The 12160-nt window shown below is 27.8% G+C and overlaps 1 long non-coding RNA gene across 1 annotated transcript; it reads left to right on the top strand.

Moving 5' to 3' along the window:
• Nucleotides 1–8066: 8066 nt before the first annotated feature.
• LOC107953091 (uncharacterized) lies at nt 8067–9160 on the top strand. The gene is made up of 2 exons (XR_001699058.2): nt 8067–8531; nt 8814–9160. It is a non-coding gene; the product is annotated as an uncharacterized lncRNA (long non-coding RNA).
• Nucleotides 9161–12160: the final 3000 nt, after the last annotated feature.

A 12160-nucleotide genomic window follows, 5' to 3' on the forward strand; every position in this document is an offset into this window, starting at 1 on the left:
TATCAAAGCAACTACAATCACTCCAATTTGTTCATAAATTTTAAAACTGTGTTTTAACATAATTGAACTCCTTTGAAGTTATTCAAGTTATTTCTATGCTTTCCCTAATGTTTGGTTATAATCGGGGCTTATTCAAATCAAAACAGGATAAACAAGGTCAATGTCACGACATTGGCTTCAGATGTCGTGATTGAAGGTTGGATGTCACAACATTGAAAATAGGTTACCTAGAACATGTTTGAATCATCTAAAACCAAGTTTAAACAATCATAAACCATTCCATATCACTACCAAAACATTTTCAAACATGATTCCTCATCAAAACATCATATAATTTTACTTAAAACTTAATTAAACAAGTCCAAATTTACAAAATTTTCATGGAGGATCAAATACTATCAAATGTCTCCATGAAAGTTTATCTACAAAATTGATACCATGAGCGTATGTACATGCCATGAACTATTTCTAAAAGTTTAGATTCATACTCTCTTCCAAGCCTTAATTAGGAAAACAACCTTCACTCTGGATCTTCAAACCAATTATCACCTACGCGTATGAAAGAAATGCGTTAAGCTCATGTGATCTTAGTAAGCATATCAAGAATTAAATTTTGCAATATAAATCAAACTATTACCTATATATATAGGTATAAAATTCATGAATTAACACCATCATGCATGAAATTTGTTTCATTAATAATTATAATAAGACCTCAATTCAACAAATTTATAAGATACTTACTAATAATATCATTATACAATTTACTTACCATGTAAATCTATTGCTCAAATGTTTATGATTTGCATCGAAGTGCCACTATTATCTGCACGGATGTGCAGAGGTCACTTTGCACCGAAGTGCTATTAACACTTGCGTGCATAGAAATTTTCCTAATGGCATGCCATTTATATCCTACTAGTTCTCATTTTTTTTTCTACTTAGGCATTTAAATTATACAATTTATTTATATTTTCTCAACAAAGAAAACAATTCAAATTTTACTATTTTTACAACTTAGTCCTTATTCATAAAGAATCAACCATTCATCATATTTCACATGGCATCTATTTTATCAACATTTAACATCTCACTTAAACACATCATATCATCATCTATTTCATCTATCTAACTTTTACACTAATTGCAATTTAGTCATTTTCACCAATTTCACTACATATATACTTTTCAATTCATAATAAGAATACAATATCACATTCCAATAAATTCCGTAAACATATCATCATTTTCATATGTAAATAAATCTCATATATAATACTAAACCAATTTATCAAAATTTTCCATTTAGGTTTTAATTAAATAAGTAAAATTCTTGATATACTTACAACAAAAATTACTTAGAGTGAATCCCTTTCCTTCTTTCTTCTTCCTTCACTCCTTTGTTATTTTTTTTCCTTTATCATCAACTTGATGTTCTCTCCTCTTCTCATTCTCTTCATTAACACAATACGTTTACAACATTTAATATCAAAACAAAAATTACATACTATTTCCATACATTTTGATAAAATAAATATGAAGTCCATGGCATCAGTGTCGCTACACCCACTTTGAATGATGTTCTCATCAAGTTTAAACTCTTATCATCTCTCTACACCAACTCAATCACATCATTAGGTTTCCCATTGCACATTTGGCCAATTTGGGTCTCAAAAGGATGTAAAAGTAAGAAAAAATGTGTATTAATGCTTAAAGCTAAAAAATAGACAAAAACATGTAAAAGACACTTAAATTGCTTGAGAATAAGCTCCTCAAGTGTAATGGAGAGCCTAATTTGATGTATCAAATTATGGTAGATCAAACTCCTCCACACTTAAGTCTTTGCTTATCCTCAAGAAAACACACAAAAGATGAACAATACGACCCTTGAAATATGTTAACCAAAAAAAAGCATAGTAATCAAATATTGAATTTGTACAAGACATTTCTCGCATGCAACTTAAGATTGATGTTTAGCTAACTTAAGTATTCTTAAGGAAAATATATCTAGTTCAGTAAGTTAAAGAAATAACAAACCTAGAGGTAATTCAATGAATAAATACCCGATTATGTGATCCATCAACAAAAACTATATAGACACGTAGTAGACACAAAATACGAATCAAAAGCATTCATTAAGCTAATTATAAACAAATCAAAAAGATTGTGCAAAGGAAATGTTTAGGTCACATAGGTCTTCTAAGTTTGTAATGTTTAGAGGCTTAGGACGATTTGGATTTTAAACGAAAAGATAGGTCGAAATATTTTCAAGAACTAAAAACAGTAAAGCACATGACATTTTTTCCTATTCATCCCCAAAGTAGTCATTAAACTCACCACCTTATCTCTCCTTCTCTCACTTTCCTTATCTCTCCTAAGAAATGAAAGATATTGTTTAATATTGGTGCATACAAATAGCTAGCAAGTATTTGCGCATTATGAAATGAAATATTTCTTTTAAGCTAAAAAATAATTTTCATTTGAGTATTTTCTAAATTTTTTCTCTGTCACTCATAATGCTTTTATCTCTAAGCATGTTTTTTATTCACTCGCTTTACTTTTGACTCTCATAATACTTTTGTTTTGCTCACATTTTTCATTATATACACATTTTGTAAAAGTCTATACACATTATACCAAACAATCTATAATACTCCTCGCTCAACCCGATCGTCGAGTCCGAACTACAAGATTCCACAACTGTTGCTGAAGCAACAACCCTCAAATAAACAGTAAATAAATTATTTAATCAAACAATCATTTCATAAACACATTCAATCATGATATAAATTCTTTTTCGAGTCTCAATGAAAGTTCTTTTGTTGTCTTGACCATGAAATAAGACCAAATTGTAAAGTTTTGAAACTTCAAGGTCGACGTCGTGATGTCACCAAATAGTTTGTCACATCAAGATGTTAGGTCACTCGACATCGCAACATCACATACTGTTAACTAGTGTTGCTACTAAGAAATGTGGTCCTCGAGATGAAGAATCTAATTTTTGAACAAATTAGGTCATTTGGTACCTATTTCATGTCAACCTGTTAAACTTACCATTTGGTACATATTGCACAACCCTTTTCCTAAACCAAACATACCAAAACACATTCCAAACATTGCATATAGCCAATTCCAATCATCCAATGCAACATTTCCACAATTTTTCATCAAAACCTATCAATTCAACTTGTTCAATTTCAACCTATTCATTCATATATATATATATATATAACCTTTCAATACCATGATCCAAACCTTTATGATTCAAACACAAACATGCTACTATAAGCTACAAGCATATTTCAAGATCATTTGCCAAAGCTAACTATTTCAACAAGGTATAAACATGGCCAATTCAAGTATAAGATAGATCACAAACTATACCAACTTTCAAAGTTAACCAAAAGCCTAACTCCAATAAACATGCCACAAAACCAAGCCTTAAAATAATTGAAGACTACCAATTCAATAACGGGATAGTGTGAGTTTCTCGTAGATCCGTTCGACATATTCCACAAGTTGGTAATCTACATGGGAAAGAAAAATAACGGGGTAAGCATTTCGAATTCTTAGTAAGTTCATAGGCAATAAATGAAAATTTACCTCATTAAACATGAAAACACAATAAGCTATTTAGCTTAGTAAAGTTTGCCTAAACATGACAAATCACATATCAACAAGGTGAGTAAACAAATAACCACATCATATAGCAATTTAAATATTTATCAAAATCTAATTCATTTAGAATCACATTTCAATACCATTCACATGATCAATTAAACATTTAATCATTTGCAGGTCAAGCTCATACCATTTCATTGCAATTTTTCATTTTTCATTATCTATTTAGCCCGATGAACTCTAATGAGCAGGTACGGATACACGAGTAACTACACCACACCAGATTGCTTGTCAGAGCAGTAACTGCAATACATTAGGGCACCATAGTGCAAAGCCCGTAGACTACCATTCATATAATCGTACAAAGATATGTCCCTCTACCACAATAAGGTCTTAGTAGAGACATATAAAACTCAACAATCCTCAACAAATGTTGGATTCCAATGCAATTAATAATAAACTCTGTACAATCACATACCTTGTATCCTTACATATATTCTGTACCAGCACGCAAATAAATCTATTGACATGCCAATCGTATCCTATCATTTATTATCTTCACTCGGGCATATTTAGCACATATAATCATTTTTTTACAATTTAGACCATATGTCACCTTTTGTATCAAATTGCAAACAATTCAAATTTCAATCAAACATACAGAAGTTCACAATTCAAATATATAATAAATAAAATATAACCATACCATGAACGTACTTGGCAAAACAAAAAACAAACAACTCTCTAAAGACTAATCAACAATTTTGTCTTTTCCCCGATTATCCTTGTTTGGATCCAATTCCCGATCTGTACAATAATTCAATTCAAATTATCACTTTCAAACATCTTATAATATTCAATTATATGCATGGAACAATTAAATTTCATTATTTAAATGTCCCTAAAATTTTACATTTTATTCAATTTAGTCCCTAAAATCAAAATTACAATAAATTTCAAATTTGAGCTTTGGAAATTAACTCTCCTACCATATTATATAATGATATATCATATTCATAGTTTATAGATATGCATTAAGGTTGAGTTAGGTAATAATTTAGTTTGATATTGTCAGCTTAATTTCAGATTTGAAATTCAAAACCTCTTAAACCAAATTAACCAACTCTACAATTATTTAATGTAATACATATTTAAACCCAAATACAAATCTAAGCTCAATTTAAATTTTATTCAAAACCTAACCTAAATAGAAAAAACTTTTCCAAATTAAAAATTAATATAAATATAACAATATTAATAAAAACATTAAACATTAATTAATACCAAAAAGTAAAACTTAAATTCCCAAATCATAAAAAACGATTTATTATTAATGTTATTAGTATCGCATAATAAATCATGTTTAATTATTTGTGATAAGTGTAACACTAGTTATCATATTATTAAATTAATATATTATGTTATTATATATTTTATATTATCATTAAATTTAAATTTTATAGATTTTAATAATTATTAATTTTATATATTCTGTCAACATGTATATTTATAGTATTAAAAATATTTTATATTTAATTAAAGTTTTAAAAAAATTTATTTCACTTTATAATTTAACATATATGTTTATTATATATTTTTCCTATTAATAAAATTTTAATATAAATATGAAACACTTATGAACACATTTTCATAAAGTAAATAATCATCATTTATTTTTATTTTAATATCAAAACTTATAGTAATTATTAATGTCTATTATGACTGTTCAACTATAAATTCAAGTTTTTTTAAGTTTGGGTTAGATTAATCTCGACTATAAATTTAAGCTTTTTTAAGTTTGGGTTAGATTAATCTCGAACTCGAAATGTTATAGACTTGAGTTTTTTCGAACTCGATTTTATTAAATTCAAATTTTTTCGGATTCAGATCTATTACAAGCTTGAACTTTTTTAAACTCAAATCGATATAAACGAATTTTTGAGCTTAAACTTGTTTTATTGGCTCTAACGATGTGTTTTGTTTGTCTCTCGAAATGTTTGCATTTTACCTTAATATTGTAATTTGAACCCAAAATAAACTGGTCTACATCACGGTCTTGAAAGGAGCAATACTAGTTTAATGTATGCTTAAATCCAAGCCGAAAGGCCCAATTTCCCAAGCCCATACAAAAACTACAAATTGCAACTATTGAGAGATTATACTTATTAGATTGTATTGTACATCCCCCATATTGTCTTGGGTTGAAATTTTAATATATTTATATTTTATTAGATTTAATATAAAACTATTAAAAAGAAAAAATTAATCATAGTATGTTTATTATTTTAGAAAATGATTAGATATTTATTAATTTTTTAATTAAAATGAAATTCAATTGATAAATAATATTAATTCAATCTATATCGTATAATTTTCAAAATATTATAATGAGATTTGTCGAAACCATTTTTTATTTTGAAAAACAATGGGGATCGACTTTTAAAACTGAGTGTGGACTCGCCACCAACCTTTTGTTTAGGTGTGATTGGATCACCTAATAAAACATTTTAAAACAATTCTGGTCCACAAAAATTTAAAAATGGGTTCAGGAGTCAGTTACATATGAGGAAGGGTAAGCACCCTCATTACGCCCAAAAATTGGTACCAAATTGATTCGATGTTATCCTTATATCAAAGATTTTAAGGAAAAAGATCTTTCAAAGCATGATTCTTTAAAATGTGTGAATAATTCAAGTTAACTGTCAAAATTCTCTTGTTTCAAAGATATGCAGCATCATACCCAGCACGATTGGATACGATCCTTTATACCATCAAGAATACGATCGATTTTTTACTTTCAAGAAACTCGTACACTAACATTATAAAAGGTTATCCAAATATTTAGTTCACCGAAAAAATCATACCCAGCACGATTGAGCATGATTTCTTGAATTCTCAAATATTGGATATTACCTTATTTCAGAATTTTTGAATACTAAGGAAAATTGAGAATTTGCTCAAAACGCTTTTTATTTTTCTTGAAATAACAACGAAACAACTAATATCAACCAAAATATTGAAATTTGAATCACGATGCAACAATATAGAAAAAAAATCAAAGTTACAAACATGGATTACTATACGAAATATAAGTAAACAAATGAACAAATTAACATAATTTAAATAATAGTGCAAAAGGCTAATAATCAATAATATAAAACAATAATACATGAAATAACATGAAAACTAAAGCGACACATAGTACACAAAACAATTTGGAACTAATTTGAAAACTATTAAATATATGAAAACTTACAAAATGAATCAACACATGATTGGATTTGAAAGGATGCACATATATAAAATAAAACTAAGAATATGTGAATGAATATGAAAGTAAAAATTGTGAAAGAAGTAATTTGGAGCTAATAACATGCAAGAAAAAAACAAAACCTATATACTTTAAGGTGTTAATATTCATACAATAATAAAAATCAATAAAACAATATATAATAAAGATATAATACCATAACAAAGGATAAACAATATACATGAAAGATGAACAAACCAATATACAATAAAACCATATGTACATGAAAGAATCTTAACCAATAAAGAAATAATAGTATATGTTTTTTTTTAAAAATAAATTATGTATATAATAAATTTAAAAGAAAATACAAGTAGAAGTTATATAAAATATCATGGAATTAAAATATAAATTATAAGATTAAATTAATTTTATCATAAGTTATATACGCAATATATTTTAACAACATAATTATATAAATAGATCTCTTTTTTTTTTAAAAAAAAACTATATATTTAAAATAACATGATCGAATATACACCAGGTATGTGAATAATAATAGTTTAAATGATACATGAAATATGTGAATTTTCCTTTAAATAACACAAAATATATATAACAAAATATAGGCATAGGTTTTAAAAAAATCGTGTGTATAAAATGATATAAAATTAACAGTATACATGGAGTAAAGACCCTAGTACAAGCAATGCATATATAAGAGAATAATAATATAGGAAAATATTTGAAACAAATAAAGTATATAACATCCAAATTTGGATTTAAAAGAAACAAATAATATATAAAGAAAATTTTAAAGAAAAATTATATGAACATGTTCAAAAGAGGATTCAAATGAGTAATTTAACATAAAATATGTATATGTATATATAAATATCAATGCATGAGAATGAATATTACATAAATATTTTAAATATAAATTTACATAAAGAGAATTTCAAAACCATAACTTATTTAGTAAAACAATTCAACAATATATAGAAAACTAAAACAAAATGGAATTTAAAAAAAATTAAAAAAAAATGTTAAAATAATAGGTCAAACAAAATAATAAATAAATCCTAAAAATATAAAACTTAAATTTAACTTAATTGAAATAAAATCAAAATCAAAAGGATAATCTATAAATAAAACAAATCATTAAAACAGAACTGAGGATCCAAATAAAACGCGCACAAATGAGCAACGACTTGGAACGAGGATATACCGAATATTAAAACGCAGTGTTCAAATAAGTACTAAATCGTAACAATGTGCAAATCTCAGGGAAAATGTAAAAAATAAATAAATCCTAATTGAGACCTAATTAGAGATCAGTGCAGGAGGGAGGGCTATGTGCGCAAATATCCCGTCAATAAGGGATCCATTGGAATTGGCTTCACACGGTACCGTTTCATCTTGTTTATAAAGGAAAAAAAAAAAAACCTAAATTACTAACAAAGGAGAAAAGACAGAAGCATTCTAATTTTTCCCTCTCCATTCGGCCAATCTCTATAGCCCCTTATTCTCATGTTCTTGCTTCAATTTGAGCAGTGGTGCAGGGAAGCCATGGAGGATCAAACCTTGAGAACTCTGTTTCAATTTCGAAACACCGTCCCTACTTCGATTGCGACGAAGAAGACGGGTCTCGACCACTAAGGTAAATCCCTTTTTCTTTTATTTTAAAATTTCCTGTAAACTTAAAGAAGAAAAACGCAGAAAAGAAAAAAAAAACTATCAGATTGAGAATCACTGAGAATCACCTTTTCGATTTTTTATTGCTTTTTTTCAATATGCGTATATCTTTTTTTTAGAATCCCCCATTTACATCATTTTCCTTCGATTTTATAGCCGAAAAACAAAAATAAATAAATAAAATAAAAAATACAAATTTCATCACTGTCATTTGCTGTCCATTGCTTGTGGTTATTTTCTGTTGCAGGTGTGTATGGCGTGGAGGAGTCGTTCGTGGAGCATGGCACGAGTGGAAGAATCGGCTAGAGGCTACGGTGGCTGAAGCTTCTAGGGTTTCTGCCGAAAATTCCATAGGTATTTTGGGCTTGGGGTATTTTGGGTTATTTAGGCTAGTTGGGTTAAGTTTAATAATTTGAGCCCGTTATTTTGGTTACCAGGCTATGTAAGAAATGGCCATTGGATTATTATTATTTATTATTATTTTTATATTTTGATTTTTTTTTAGTTTTTGTGTAAGCCCAGGCACAAATTGGGTCTTACAAGATTTCCATCAATTCTAATATAGACTTTCGAGTAAAAACTTCAATTTTTATATTTGGAAATGTTTTAAAGTGTCTTTAATGTTATTGGCATCATATTGATTGTTAGGAGTGGAAAAAATTTAATTAAATTGAATTAATTAATCGACTTTATATAAAATAGAAACTCTAATCCATTATCATATTTCCCAAGCCCAAATAAATAGGCCCATTTTTAAAAAATTGAACTCCACAGGAATTCCAAATCCATTAGCAACCTTTAATAAAAATAATGAAATCCATTAAATTTTACTTTAAGAAAGTTGGTTTTGTTATTGCAATTTTGTTCAAAGTTGATTATCGATTTGAATTTTTTTTTGGAAGGTGGATTAAGTCAATTTTCGTTTTTCAATCAACCATTTATATATCCTAAATGTCGTGGAAAGTATTGTTTGCTTTAAATTTTATAGTTTTGTCCATAAAAGGTAGATTTTTATATTGATAGATAAAATATTAATGTTACGGATAGTAAATCAAAGCCCGTAATTATTGCGTACAGAATGTTTTATAGAGGTCAATAGGAATCATTTGACCCACTTGATCTAACCAGATTCATTAAACTATAGTTACTGGGGTAATAGTGTAAATCCTAGAAAGATAAGATTGTATAAAGTTTAGATTGCGTGTGACTCTCAATTGTAGATAGACTCTAATCTTAACCGTCAATACAACTCAATTTATACCGTTAGTTTTGAAGGAGCTCAACTATAAATAGAGACTTCCCCCTTCATTTGTAATCACTTCTATTCTTCATTTTTCTTTCATTTCGAGTGTGCTATAAAGAGAGGCTATTTTCCTTTGGCTTTTCTATTTTCTATTACTCTTTCGTTTCGAGTGTGCTTCCGCTATATTCTTGGTGCCTTGGAGAATTTTTCCAAGAATTCTTATCTTTGCGAAGTTAGGCTGACTTAAGAAGATTCAAAGCAAAGAAACACCTAAAATCGCACGGTTTGTGACATTAAAGTTCTAGTCTCGTGACACTAACACTTCCTTAGATTGTATTGTGTTGCGTTGACATTGTGAGCACAAATCAAAATTGTTCTCTTTCGATGTTATCTAACTTCTCAAAACTTTTGTCACTTAAAGGGTTGCCTCCCCATGCTGGGACCTAAGACCTTCCCACATAAGCGTTCTTTTTGTAACCATGGTACCAGTGATAACTTTTTTTTTTGGTCTTTTTTTTATTATAAAATTAACTTAAAAAATTAATTAATTACATAAATGACTCATTTTTTTGATAAAATGAAGAAAAGACCTAAATTCTACAGTGCAAGTTGGTGGAGCCAAAGTGTTTGGCGCCACCAACATGTCACGTCAGCAACCGAGATAAAAAAAATCAATTTTTTGGTGGAGCCATGTACAATGACGTTACCTGTATAAATACCAATGAAATACTACAATTTCTAAAAACATGGGGAGCTTTAAACATGCCACCAGTTTCAAACGTCTCTGCCACGTTTTTGTCCTTTTTCTGTTTTTTTATTTATTTATTTTTTATTATTTGTTCATTATTTGTTTCTAATATTTTAAATTTATATTTTTTTTAGAGTCATTCTAAATGGCGCCACCAGTTCATTTAAATCCTTTTTTTTTCTTTTTTCTTTTTAATTTAAAAAAGTCATAGTTTATTTTTTTTTCAAATAAATCCTTTCTTTCTTTCTTTTTTTCAATCAATTCAACCCTCACTTTCCCTTTTCTCATTTTTTTTCAAGCCTTCTTTAGTTTTTGGTCCTCCATTTTTTTATTTCTATTAAAAATGCCCGTTATAATTCTTTCTTTAAAAATGTCCCTTTAATTTTCTTGATTTCACATTACATAAATTTTTTTCATGAAAAATTATATTTCACAAAATAGCTATCAATTTACACTATTTAAATAATATATTTTTTTACAAAATATAATTTTACATTTCAAACATTCTAAATAGTTTCACTTAACTTACAATATATCATTTTACAACACGAACAACTTTCTCAATACTAAAAAAAATAAATGATTTTTTTCAAGACAAACAAAATTGTATCTTACAAACAAAACATAATTAAACGATTTTGTTCAAAACCGACATCATTCTATCTTACAAATTGAAAAATAATTTGCTTAACAACAACAAAAGCAACTTTCTCGATGCTATTAAATTTCTTGATGCTATTAAATTGTAGCTTGAATGTTGCCGATATTAATGATCTCATCCTTACAATTTGACTTGGGATTTCTTATAATCTTCAAACATCCCACTGACATAGGGAATCCCAAATAATCCATCCGTTGGTTGCATAACTAATTTGAACCAAATTGGTTGCATAACCTTCAAACATACCCATTGGTCTGAAAATAACCATTAAATTTACCGGTGTCAGAGCTCTACCGGGTTATTGTTAAACAAAACATAACTTCAAATTAAAAAAAAACACAAATACATAAAAAAAAAACGCTTCTCATATCTGTCCCATTCATCCTCTAACAAAGTATAAGTAATTTTTATTTTCCTTCAACTCAGATTGACGGGTTATTGAGGCTTATATATACCAATTTTGTCACGCCATAGAGGATAGCTCTATCAAATAAAATATTATTTTTTTTAAAAATTAAATTTAAAATTTTTAAAAAAGGGGTTTAAATGAACTGGTGGCGCCAAATTATTTGGCTCCACCAGAAAAGGAAAAATTTGTTTAAAGCCCAATATTTTCAGAAATTACAGTATTTTCCTAGTATTTATACAGGTGACACCATTCTACATGATTCCACAAAAAAATTAATTTTTTTATCCCGGTTGCTGATGTGGCATGTTGGTGGTGCCAAATACCTTGGCTTCACCAACTTGCACGGTAGATTTGAGGTCATTTCCGTATTTTATCAAAAAAAATAAGTTATTTAAGTAATTAATTAAATTTTTTGGATTAGTTTTATAAAAAACTATTTTTTTTTCAAGTAGCTACTTATCGTTCATTGATATCATACAACGTAAAGAATTATCTAAATAGGAGCAACAAAGCTACATATAATTGATAAATAA

The sequence above is a fragment of the Gossypium hirsutum genome, chromosome A07, assembly GCF_007990345.1.
Source record: "Gossypium hirsutum isolate 1008001.06 chromosome A07, Gossypium_hirsutum_v2.1, whole genome shotgun sequence".
Classification (NCBI taxonomy): Eukaryota; Viridiplantae; Streptophyta; class Magnoliopsida; order Malvales; family Malvaceae; genus Gossypium; species Gossypium hirsutum.